Source organism: Palaemon carinicauda, chromosome 5, assembly GCF_036898095.1.
Source record: "Palaemon carinicauda isolate YSFRI2023 chromosome 5, ASM3689809v2, whole genome shotgun sequence".
NCBI lineage: Eukaryota > Metazoa > Arthropoda > Malacostraca > Decapoda > Palaemonidae > Palaemon > Palaemon carinicauda.
The window spans coordinates 72,567,286-72,581,066 of NC_090729.1; the positions used below are offsets into that span (position 1 = coordinate 72,567,286).

The 13,781-nt window shown below is 36.9% G+C and overlaps 1 protein-coding gene across 7 annotated transcripts in view; it reads left to right on the forward strand.

Moving 5' to 3' along the window:
* The window catches only part of LOC137641331 (plasminogen receptor (KT)), a 565,134-nt gene that overhangs the window by 443,116 nt on the left and 108,237 nt on the right, over positions 1-13,781 (forward strand). The window contains exon 6 of one of the 7 annotated variants that reach the window (XR_011044482.1): positions 7,001-7,191. The exons of the other annotated variants lie outside the window; for them this stretch is intronic. The gene's annotated coding sequence lies outside the window, so the exon portion shown is untranslated. The remainder of the gene's footprint in view (positions 1-7,000; positions 7,192-13,781) is intronic. 7 annotated transcript variants of the gene reach the window in all.

Below are 13,781 nucleotides of genomic sequence, written 5' to 3' on the forward strand. Positions count from 1 at the left end.
CAAAATTACTACGTACTAAGGAACTATCACAGAGTAATGATTCATTTAGATGTTTATTTGTCGGAAAATGTGCCTTGATGGTTTGCCTAGTACGTGGCTGAATTTTTTTTTTCTGAAATGCCGTATATTAGAATGTTGCCCATTTTTCCGTGAGTGCCCCTTTTTATTTGTTTTGCCTTTTTTTGCTTAGTCATGTTACCGTAAGGAATTGGCAAGTAGTGTCGCAAAACTTGTATTTTTATAGTGTTGGAAAGTGTTTCTAGATGATCTGGCTACCCATGCCTATCTTTATTTTTAGCCAGATATGGCGTATATATAGGTATGTGTTCGATTTTCCTGTGATTGCCACTTTTTTCGTTTTTTCCCATTTCTTTCAAAATTACTACGTACTAAGGAACTATCACAGAGTAATGATTCCTCTAGATGTTTATTTGTCGGAAAATTTTGTTTACTTCTTTTTTGATTGAATATCATCAAATTTTTTTAGCTAAAATATTATATTGTTTTAAATTTTTTTTTTCGATTTTATTTCCCTTCAAAAAAATTTTTTGGGGTCAGAATTTTAATTTTATAGTCGTAAAATAATCGACAATTATCCAGCAACCCACCATACAATTTTTATGCATATCCAAGAATAATTAGATTAGTAAATAACACCTTGAAATTGACATACCCTTCCATTTTGTGGACATATCTGAAGCGTAAGTTGCCTTATCTATATATATTCTTGTTCCCTATAGAATTTGTGATATTTTGGTATATTTTTACCTGCATAAATATCATATATATTAAATATATGTATTTTTTTACGAAATTTCTAAGTACTCAAAAAATTACCTTTGGATATGGCCCCTGATATAAATGTAATTTACAAAATAATGAAGATTTTTTTTACATATTTCTATTTTAGGATAACATATGTTTATTCCCTAAAAAAATTAGCCACTTCCTATTTCATTTGGGTACCCAAAAAAATTCATCAAATTTGGACAAATTTTTTTGGCCAAAAAAAGTTACCCTTTTTTTCTCATTTCAGATCTTCACCTCCATGGGTCTGACTTCATCCAAAATACATCAAGATGTGTCCTAAACATTCAAGAATCAATTCCTAAAAGGATTTGTGTATATATGTATAAACTTTTTTTTTATGAATTTTTATGTAAGGTTTTTTTTTTCTACTTAATTTTTTAAAATATTTATAATAAATAATTTTTCTGCAGATGAGTAGTATTTATCTTTACAGTTGTTTTAAGCATTCATTGAAGTTTTTTTTTGGCAAAAGAAAAAAGGAGGTTACTGCAAAAACTGATTTTTCAAGAATTTTTTTTGGCGTCGGGGTCGCTCGCGTCCGAGTATACCCTTAAAGGGGTGTCCGAGGAGCGTACCTATCCAGGGTTAAGATGGGCCAGTGCCTGGCTCATGTTATCCAATGGAGGAGTAGAAGCTGAAGATGTCGAGGGTAACGGCTCCGGTGCCAGCACAAATGGAAGGAACTCTGACTCGACATCATCATCTTCTTCCGGAGGTAGAGTAGACTTCTCCTCGGGATTATCCTTTAATAGATCCTTTTCAGTGTCCATAGACACTTCCGACATCCTTTCCTCCCGGTGGATGTCCATATTTTGCAACGCCTAGCTGACATCCGTCTCGATTGCAATCTGGATGCAGGGAGGTTCGGGTCGTGCTTGAGGCACAGCAATTTCACTACCCGCTTTCAGGAACAGCAAGCTACGCATCCTATCGTTAGGTAGGTATGGTCCTGGAGAGTTCTTCTGGAACCCGCTTACCCACTTGCGCAGCTTTACACATGCCGCATCCCTCAACTCCCTTGACTTAGGGTCATCGAAACCTTCGGTCACCAAGGTCCGGCAGATATTGGAGACTTGGGGGTCCCAATATTGCAGGGATTCGGTAATCATGGTGCAGGGGGCATTAGACCTGCACGCTTCGTGACTGTAGAGGTTCCTACTCCTATGGTTGCAGAAGATCGCATCGCATTTCATCTGGGGTTCCTCCTGTAAAGAAAGGAAAATTAAATGAGTATGCGATTGTTTATCTCACATGATAAACAGATATGCAAATATTAATATTTTAACCATTATAGCTTAGGATAGTAAGCTAGAAGGAAATTGGGAAAGACACATACTTGAGTATCCCTTCCTGCCAATTGCTGTGACCTCACCTCAATATTAAGGATATAGAGTTTCCTTTATCAGGACAACTCAAAAGAGAAGGGTTCTAATCTCTAGGGATAGAAAAAGTGTACACTGCCACTGACCCTTCTTAATTATTTAATATTGTGGGGTAAGTATTAATTGATTTCCGATCAGAGTATTGAAGGAATTCTATTCTTTCAATATAGGATTGGTCTCAGCAAAAGACTACAAGGATACACAAGGTATGTTGGAAAATAACTACTGTATAATAAATACTATAGTTTTCTGTCTGCAGTATATACTATACTGCAAATATACTGGCTACCATTTAATCATATACTGTAGTTCAGCCGGCATGTTGGCGGCATGGCCAGCACCTGGCGGCACAGTCCGGCCGGCATGTCGCCGGCTGGACTAGAAATTAGGAAAGACACATACTTGTGTATCCCTCCCAGCCAATTGCTGTGACCCCCCCCCCCAATATTAAGACCATAGAGTTTCCTGATCAGGGAAAACTCAAAAGATAAGGGTTCTAACCTCTAGGGATAGAAAAGTGTACCACTGACCCCTGTAAACTATTTGATATTGTAGGGTAAGTTATTAACTGATTTCTAATCAGAGTATTGTAGGAATTTTATTCTTTCAATATAGGATAGGTCTCAGCAAAAGACTGTGCAAGCATACACAAGACATGTTGGAAAATAACTACTGTATAATATATACAATAGTTTTCTTCCTGCAGTATATACTATACTGCAAATATACTGGCTACTGTATAATCATATACTGTAGTTCAGCCGGTATGTTGCCGGCAGGGCTAGCACCTGGCGGCACAGTTCGGCCGGCATGTCGCCGGCAGGGCTAGCACCTGGCGGCACAGTTCGGCCGGCATATCGCCGGCTGGGTAGCTGGGTTAGTACCTGGCGGCACTAGCTGACAGAGAGAGAAAAAGCATGGAGTGAAGGCTGCCTTATTAAAATGTCTGTTTACAATAAATAAGGGTGTAAGTATATAACCTTACTGCCCTCCTCCAGAATGAGGGTTCAAATGGAAGGGGAGAATGCATCATTCAGGCTTCCATCCAGCCGCAAGATCCGTTGCCGGCATTGCCGGTTTCATGAGTGTGGATGGCAGCCCAAGGGAGGACTGAAGAACCTTCAGCAGCAGAAGGGTCTCCCACCTGCAGCCGTCATAGTCGGCACAACCTTCCCGGAGCCTTGTGTCCTTAAGGGAAAGACTGAGTAACTAAACAGCTGCTTATATAGGAGCCCAGCCGGCGCCGCAACCTACCCGGCAAGAGGTGAGATTGCAAGATAACGGCTACAGGATTGCAATGGCTAAGTCATTGCTAAAGGACAGAGAGGGGAAGAGAAAAGGGTTCTGTATCAAGTCTAGAAGAAGGCGGCAGGATTGCCACCACTTCCACACAAGAGAGAAACAATGTTTCAGTATCGGCAACATCCTAGGCGGCAGAAGAATATCTATTCTTCAGCCTAGGATCTGCCGACACAGGACTAGTCTTCTAGACCGCAGGGGAGAAGGTGGTGGCATTATACTACCCCTTCAGGTGCAGCCTAGGGAGGCTTAGCCTCCTATGCCGGCAGCTGTAAGCCGGCAGGGGAGTGACTACTCGCCCTGCTGCTCTAGAAAGACTGAATACTCTGAGATTTTGTCGAAACCAAAGCCGGGATCTCGCCGGCAAAGGTGGGAGACAGAAAACCCTAGCCTAGTCAAGCCGGAGTGAACTATATGGCAAGACCAGATAGGGTTGTCGCCTATGGCGGCACTCAGAGTGAAGGAGGGATTACCCTTAAATCTCCACAGGAGACTAGTATCGAGTTATATAATTCTAGGAGATGTACTATCTCCCTAAGAATCGATAAAAAGATACACGAGGGTAAACAGGGATAATGTTGAAAGTATACCTCAGCACATAGGCTAGGTAGCCTAGCGCGAGATGAGATCTCGGTTACCTAAATCGCCGAAACTCTAACGTATGCGATCGACAAAAGGAAGAGGAAATTATGCATAAAATATATATCTTTACTAGTATAATTGTGCCTAAATAGCTTTTATAATTTATTAATGCTATTACAACCGGGAAAGTCGTTCTGCTAACTAAATAACACATGCATAATGAATGACAGCGCCCATGGGGCCTCCGGTGACAGGCCTAGCTCCTTAACACAGTAAATTACTCTAATTTCACTGTGAAGCAGGAGCTAAAAATTATACACTGTAAAGAATAAATAATCAACTTTCCAGAGGCAAAAGAAGCTGGAAATTGCATAATAAATCCTCACAAAAGCGATCAAAGACGGTAGATCAAAAGGTAACACCACCGTGCGAAATCGCTACAAAAATAGGAATGAGCGCCATCTTGGATACAGCGCCATCTAGATACTTGTAGTAGTACGGGAGGAAGGGTAACCTTGATAACGGCTCCCCTTCTATTTTTGCCACTCTTCCCCCTCGAAACGAAAACGCTTTTCGGGGTGAAGATTGCTATGTGTCGTATCAAGATATACGTCCCCTGATATTATGGGATTTCCTTAAGAGAAATTTTAAGGATATTCGTGCCAGGAGTTGGAATTCTGGAGACCTAAAGGTTAATTCTCTGGGAATATCACTGTAGGAAAATATCCCTTAGAAAGCTACCTATAGGAACCTTCCATCAGGACGACATGGCTTGAGCCCAAAAAGATATTGTAACCAAGTAACTTTTCCTTTGTTTACAGATAAAGGGAGGGAAACAGAAGGAATAGAAGTTTGTATGGTATGATTAGATTCTTTAATGTGCTTAGATTAAGCAACCGAATGATCAACCACAGAATATTCACCATCAAAATAAACTTTATATGAATAGGGTAGGCTACAGGTTAATATAAAATATGTTTGACAGATCAAAATCTGAGTATGTTGCCAGGTATATTTTGTATGTAAAACTGTATAGGGAGAACTTTGTGTTTTACACACTTCAAGGGTATCTAGAACATTTTCGGGTGCATTTAAAACCTTGCCTGTTATTATTATTATTATTATTATTATTATTATTATTATTATTATTGCTGAGCTACAACCCTAGTTAGAAAAGCGAGGATGCTATAAGCCTAGGGGCTCCAACAAGGAAAATAGCCCAGTGAGGAAAGGAAACAAAGATAATAAAATGTTTTAAGAACAGTAACACTGAAATGAATATCTCCTATGTAAACTATAAAAACTTTAACAAAACAAGAGGAAGAGAAAAAAGATAGAATATTGTGCCCACGTGTACCCTCAAGCAAGAGAACTATAACCCAAGACAGTGGAAGACCATGGTACAGAGACTATGGCACAACCCAAGACTGGTTTGATTTTGGAGTGTCTTTCTCCTAGAAGAAATGCTTACCATAGCTAAAGAGTCTCTTCTACCCATACCAGAGGATAGTGGCCACTGAACAATGATAGTGCAGTAACCCCTTGGGTGAAGAAGAATTGTTTTGTAATCCCAGTGTTGTCATATGTATGAGGACAGAGGAGAATATGTAAAGAATAGGCCAGACTATTCGGTGTATGTGTAGGCAAAGTGAAAATTAACCGTAACCAGAAAGAAGAATCCAATGTAGTACTGTCTGTCTTCTCTGTTGAGAGAATATAGTATGTTGATATTTAGGAATTACCTCTTATAAATCTTCTCCTGGTAATCCCTTCTTTGATATTTAATTGACCAACACTTTTCAAATTGTATAACTATAAGGTTAACATTTCTTTAAATCAAACATTCTTGTGTTGAACCCTGGTCCATTCCTCAAATATCAAAAAGCCTAAAATTATTCAAAACGAAAAACCCTACGATAAATGTCAATTCCAAATTCCAATAAACATTATGCTGTTCGTAAAGATAATGTAAAGGTATTTCCCAAGGGCTCAAAGCTAAGTAACGTAACTGCCTCTGTAATTCCTGCAAAGGAGACAGCTTTGGTTGAAGCTTTAGAACTTGTCTCTGAAACAAAAAATAGAAAAGCGTTTGCTGTACTCTTAATTATAAGAGTACATTCAACACAAATTTTTATAGCCTCCCCTCATTAGCTCAGAAAGCTGAGTAGTGGGTCTTTTCAATTTCCTGTCAACAGAAAACTTTATTTCAGCTGGATTCCCTTTCACTCTATATGAATTTGTAGTAATGAGATAGAAAAAAGGGAAAGAAGCCAATTTGAATACTTTCTCATTGGAAAGTGTTCCCCACTGTTATAAAAAGAACTATTAGGTCCTACATTTTAAGGAAATTGTAAGATAGATTGCGATCTCCTTACCTTGTCAATAATAAGAAATATTAAAATCATGGCTAATTTTAAGTGTGAGGGAGTAGAGAAAGAGGTGGTGGTTGTTATAGAAATTCATATACAACAGGTAAAAAATTGAGCAGTAGATTCTGTATTTATTTCTGCCTGCAAAACCAATAAGCGTTAAACACAAGATACGGTAATGCAGGTATATTTGTTCGTCATGAGTAGAATGTATCTGAATTAGACAGATAGTGTATACAGTAAAAGCAGGTGGTATACTGAACTTATGTCCCTTAAAAGCATAGTGGCAAAGTGTTTACCTAGGAAAAACTCCCATTGGCTGCTTAAAGAGTTCTGTCAAGGAAGGCAAATATTATGGATTCATTTTGCCGGAGTTATCAGACTGGTTGTGATTAGCGAATCAAAAAGAAAAATAAAGAATATAAAAAAATGGCTTATTTGGGCTATCAAAATACTCGGGAAACCAGTTAAAAAAAACTGTACTGTTTGAATTCTGCATTTTGTCGTGAAATTTTTATTCTTTAGTAGATACTGTAATTTGAATTACTCTCTTTTCAGTGATATCTGTGCTTCCTTCCTTCCACTTTCCATGCATTAAGCATCTTTTGATGACTACATCGCTACACTAAAGTCGGTCATTTTCGGATTGTTCTTAACTTAGTTAATATTCATATAGCTTATAAATCTTGATGAATATGTTCACTGGATACTGGAAGTTGGTGTTGAATATGTGGAGTATATATATATATGTAAGTTTACCTTTACTTTGAAGTTTTGTCTGCTTGATTTTATTTGTGGCGCGTTAACCTTTGTGCTTACATTTAACAATTTTTGTTGTGCGTGTGTGTTGTAGGTTATGTAGGTTTTCAAAGCTTTTTTTTTTATTTATTTACAGTAATTTGAAGTAGACCTAATTGATTTTTTTAAGTTCCCAATTAGATACTGTATTGTGATGATTTAATTGCTTCCTGACTGTGGTTACCACCACTAGATAAATTTAGTTGAAAGTCAAAAAGAAAGTTCAATACCTGCCTAAATACTGTGATTTAATATGTTACATAAGCAGAATTTTGCCTTTCTGTTTGAATACAATTTGAAAGAGTTTACGTAGGAAAAAAAGGATTGTTATATCTGGCTCATGAAGCAAATTTGATGAATGTTGTTTATTGTGTCTAAGAATTAGGCTTATTCATTCGATACAATACATGGGTACTGTGCTTGTGGGCTATCCCACATGACCCAATTCAAATATTTAGAGAATTTAGTACTGCGTTATCTGTAACATTTATATTATGGAGTAATAATTTTAACCAATAGTGAATGGCAAGTAATGGACACATCCCTGCTTGAAATGGTTTCATACGGTAATCATTAATATTTTGTATTTGCCAATGGCAGATCAGCATCAAGTTTTGTTTAGGGTACAGCTAATATACTATTAATTCATAATTACAAAACCTTTGGTCCAGCCCTATAAGAATTAGATGATTCGATTCGTCTTGCTTTTTTATTTTTTCTATTTTTAGTGTGATAACTGCCATGTACAGATTAACAGTGAATTAGCTTGGAACTGGATATTAATGTTTGAAATATTTTGCTAAAGAACCTCAGAATGGCTGAGCTATTGGAATTATTTTTGTGAACATCCCCTGATGTTTATATTGCTTATATCTAAAGCTCTATTTTGTATACTTTTACCCCTATTACTAAAGTATTTCTAGTTTTCTTTCCTTTCAATAGACTTTTGCCTCTAGTAAAGTACTATAATGAGGCAATCTAGTAGTTAACGGCAATTATTATATTATTATTATTATTATTATTATTATTGTTGTTGTTGTTGTTGTTGTTGTTGTTACAAGTTAAGCTATAACCCTAGTAGAAAAGCTAGATGCTATAAGGCCAAGGGCTCTAGCAGGGAAAATAGGCCAGTGAGGAAAGGAAACAAGGAAATTAATAAACTACAAGAGAAGTAATAAACAATCAAGATAAAATATTGTAAGAACAGTAATAACATTGAATTAGATCTTTCGTATATAAACTATAGAAACTTCAAAAAAATAAGAGGAAGAGAAATAAGATAGAACAGCATGCTTAATTGTACCCTCAAGAAAGAGAACTCTAATCCAAGACAATGGAAGGCCATATTACAGTGGCTACGGCACCACCCTTGAGTAGAGAACATTAGTAAGATTTTGGAGTATCCTTCTCCTAGAAGAGCTGCTTACCATAGTTAAGAGTCTCTTCTGCCCTTACCAAGAGGAAATTAGTTACTGAACAATTACATTGCTGTAGTTAACCCTCTTGAGCAAAGAAGAATTATTTGGTAATCTCAGTTTTGCCAGGTGTATGAGGAAAGAGGAAAATATGGAAAGAATAGGTCAGACTATTTGGTGTACGTGTAGGCAAAGGCAAAATGATCCGTAAATAGAGAGAGGGATTCAATGTAGTACTCTATGGCCAAAGGACACAATAACTCTCTAGTGGTAGTATCTCAACGTGTGGCTACTATGCATTTCAGGCAAAAAATAGTGTGTTTTTCTTTAATATCTACCATACTAATTACTTGATCGGAATGGTACTTTGACGCAGCACTCTATAGACCTCCCCCTATTTTTTTATACTTTAATGCACCGGCAAATCTCGTTAATTAAGGCATTTACTCTTGTCATAATAAAGCCCAAGTCACATGAATCAGTCAGGATGCCTGTAAACTTTAAATCAATCAATCATTCAGTCACGTGAATCGGATAAGTAGGTGAAGCAGTTCGAATGCGTACACTCCCCCGTCCCTCCCCTCTCCTTTCCCCCCTCTGTCTAGACCCTCCTCCTATCCCTCCAGTAACCCCCTCTCCTAGTCTCTCCGGTGTCGCTTACTCTACCTTTTCTGTAACCTGTTATATTTGTTAATAACTGATAGAATTGATATGTTGGATCCTTGTTATAATTCTTATTAACATTTCATGATATTGTTGCATTTCATCCGACTTGATGAATCTGCCCTGAGAGCTTCCTTCAAGTGTGTAAAAATAATGAAAAACGTTTACCAAAGGCAGGATTGATGGGGTTTAACCCCCCCCCCCCTTGAAAGGTAGAGTAAAGGTAATCAAGTGTTATATAAGTTGATCGAAAAATTTTACGGTGTATTTGCTCACTTTACCATTAACAATCATAATTTGGGTATCTGCAATCATAATTTGGGTATCTGCTATGGCTTGTGCCTAAGCAGTTTGTTGTCTCAGTGTTTGTTTTACTGAGGAGGTTTTCCCATCATATTCATGACTGGCATGTTAATTTGCCCCAGTAAAATCAGAAATGTATTTGCATTACGTTTCCATTCCATATGCAGAAAGGAACAAGCTAACAATAAATTAAGGATTAATCTTAACAGGTAGGAGAAACTTCAGGTTTGTTGGACACATAATGACACAATGTGGCATAAGAAACACAAGCATGTTAATGAATAAGTAAATCCTAATATTTACCTTATAACTTACTCCTTATATATACACACACACACACACACACACACACACATATATATATATATATATATATATATATATATATATATATATATATATATATATATATATATATATATATATATATATATATAATGTGCGCGCGTGTGTGTGTGAGTGTGATTGTGAAATATCAATCCAATAAATTATGTAGTTTGTAGATTTTTCATCATGGTTTTAAATACTATAATCATTTGTGCCACAGTTTAATTCTGTTTGTATTCTACAGCTTGTGTTTATTCCACACAAGCCTTTCAAGGAGAATAAAGCCCATCAATCCTGCCTTTGGAAAATGCGTGTTTCATAATGTAAACACAGTTAAAAGAAGCCCTCAGGGCAGGTTCATCAAGTTGGATACATAGGCTAAAGGCTATAAACTCTTATACACCCTGACGAAATACAAGAATATCATGAAATGTTAATAAGAATTATAACAAGGATCCAACATATCAATTCTATCAGTTATTAACAAATATAACAGGTTACAGAAAAGGTAGAGTAAGCGACACCGGAGAGACTAGGAGAGGGGGTTACTGGAGGGATAGGAGGAGGGTCTAGACAGAGGGAGGAAAGGAGAGGGGAGGGACGGGGGAGTGTACGCATTCGAACTGCTTCACCTACTTACCCGATTCACGTGACTTGGGCTTTACCATGACAAGAGTAGATGCCTTAATTAACGAGATTTGCTGGTGCATTAAAGTATCAAAAATTAGGGGGAGGTCAATAGGGTGCTGTGTCAAAGTAACATTCTGATCAAGTAATTAGTATGGCAGATATTAAAGAAAAACACACAATTATTTACCTGAAATGCATAGTAGTTCCCTGGCCAACCTGCTACCTATTGCTCAGGCAAGCCATACTATCTTTGTCTCCAGTCTCTGCATTGGTGTTAGCTGACTGACAAGCTCCTAGCCCCAGATTGTTCAGATTTTGTTATTTTTAGTGATTTTAGAGATGTTTTCTGAATTTGTCAGTAACTACTACATAGATTGTTCAAGGGATTTGTTTTTGGTTGATCATGATCCGCATTCTTGGCGGCCTGTGCTGGGGACGGTATTGGTATTTAGATAACCGTTTTGATTTGTGCTAAGAACTCACTGTTCCTCATAGGGAAGAGTAAATTTCTATGGTTGCAGACCAAATTAAAGGTTCAAAGTGCAAAAGGAAACTTGCTTTCTGTTCAGGGGAAAATCCAAAGAAGACTTGGCTGATTATAGTGGGGATGATGACTTTGACAATACACCAGCACTCAACTCCAATAAGCACTTAAATCTGATTTTGGTAGTGATGAGATTCAAAAGCTCTTAAATTCTTTAGCTACTTTTGTAAAATCTAAGAAGGCCAGCGCGTCTTTGTAATTCCTAACTACCCTGGCCAATTTTAAACCCTAACCTGACCAAAGTCAGGTCTAGAGGTTCTAGTGTTCCATTTAGTAAGGAACAGTGCATAACAGATTTGAGATCCTCTCAGTCTCAAGTTCTTTATTTAGGTTAGATCCTTATGCTGCAAAACCCTTACCTCTCTCTCTGCAATCCAAGCCACACTTTCAGATAACTTCACTGTCAGGCAGAAGGCAGAGTTGATAGCCTGGATCCTAATATCTAGTTCCACATCCCTTAGTATGGAAGAATGATGCCCTGTTATTATAACAGGGCATCATCCTTCCATACTGGTCAAATCTGGATTTTAACACATTTCTACCATTTACCATGATTTGGCAGGAGATAAACACGTTCATAATTTCTACAAACAGCAGGGCAATGCTGGCACAGTATTCCCATTTTGAACACTTTTTTTTCAGAAACAAAGGGATTTTATGGTCGTCATGGAGGCTCACAAAGAATTGGAGCCAATTCTAATGAAATCCTTGAATGTTGAGGTTTTTTATATTGGAAATGCAACTACTTTGCTTAATTTTTGCGGAAATGTGTCTTTGGAAAGGGTTTAGTGGGTTGCTCAGTGGCGTATGAATTCAGTATTCTTTAACATTTTAATGAATCCTAGTTTGGTTATCATTATTGCTAGACTTTAGGTCTTATAGTAGTTGCTGGCAATGTTGTCTGTTAACATTCTTGGTTTCAATTGATTTTTGCTTCTTAGGTTCACTATGTAATTTTGCTGGATTTTTGTGGAGAGTATCAAAACTAGACATATTTGGAAACTTTTCTGTACTGTATTAGCAATCAGAAAACGATGTTTCCCTTTGCTCTGATACTTATATAGTAGTCATCTTAGATTTTACAAAATGGCTCCTATAAAAATAGGTTTTCGTCAATATCACAACTTCTAAATCACGTAGAAATATGATTCAGACAGCAAAACCACCACATTCATGGACAGTGAATTCAAAAGTATCAAAACAAATAAGCTAGATTCAACCACAAACTACTAGAATATTCCTTTCTATTGAATTTTTTTAGTGATCAGACATGAACGTTTGTTATACATACAGTAATCTAGAGAAAGTCTTTTAAGATTTTCGGTGATCAATCTATTCTAAAGAAGTGTTTTAATTCCTTCATTCTACCTTGTTTTGAGTATTGTTCTCCTGTCTGGGGTTCAGCTGCTGATTCTCATCTTAATTTGTTGGACAGAAACTTACGGTCTATTAAATTTCTTATTCCTGATCTAGATATTAATCTTTGGCACCGTCGTTCAATTAGTTCATTATGCATGTTGCATAAGATGTTTCATAACTCTAACCATCCTATACATTCAGATCTCCCTGGACAATTCCATCCTGTTCGTAATACTATGCAGGCAGTTAATTCTAATAGCCAGGCCTTCTCCATCATGAGGCTCAATACTACACAGTATTCTAGAAGTTTTATTCCAGCTGTTACCAAGTTTTTTTTTTTTTTTTTTTTTTTTGGTCGGGGGGGGGGGGGGGGGGTTTAAATCCAACCCTCCACTGAAGTCGAGTGAACTACTTCTCGGGCGGGCCCATATCAATCATCTAACGAAACATTTTCATTATAACTTATACAATTCTTTGATTGTAGCATCTTCCAAATCATATGATCTTGTGAAAAGTAATGTCTTTAGTTTCTTCTTAAATTCAATTGCTCCCTTAAGGTCCTTCATTTCAGTTGGCAGTTTATTAAAATGTCTAGGCGCACAGTAGCTAAAAGCCCTTTCACCAAATTTACTATTTTTTCTTGGTTCAGATAGCCTATGTTTGTCACTCATGTGTCTTATGTTAACATTTGTTTCTAGTTCTAGTTTGTTCAGGCATTGTTTTAGATATTTGGGTTCATTTTGGTTCAGTATCTTATACGTTAGTAAGAGTAGCTTGTATTCAATTCTCGCCTTTACTGGCAGCCAGTGTAATTTAATTAGTGCAGGGGTAACTCTTTCCCTATTGTGTAGTCCTTTTATTAATCTAGCGGCTCTGTTTTATATTCTCTGAATTTTCTTCAGCTTATAATTTGGTAAGCCATAGAACAGTGAGTTGCAGTAATAAATTCTTGAAAATATGTGGTGATTAATGAGTATGGCCATAGATTTTTCATCTAAGTATTTACTAATAAATGCTATGTTCCTAATATGATAGTTACAATTTCTTACCATATTATTTATATGTTCATTCATTGTCAATCTATCATCCATGATTACTCCAAGATTTCTGACAGATTTCTTTAGGTCAATGATCGATTGACCTATTTCAATTCTTTGGAAGCATTCGATTCTTTTTTTTATCTTTTTCATTTCCAAAAATAATACATTCACTTTTACCTTCATTGAGCTTGAGCTTTTTTGTTAACATCCAAGTTGTGGAATGATCTTCCTAATCGGGTAAATCAGTAGAACTTCATAAG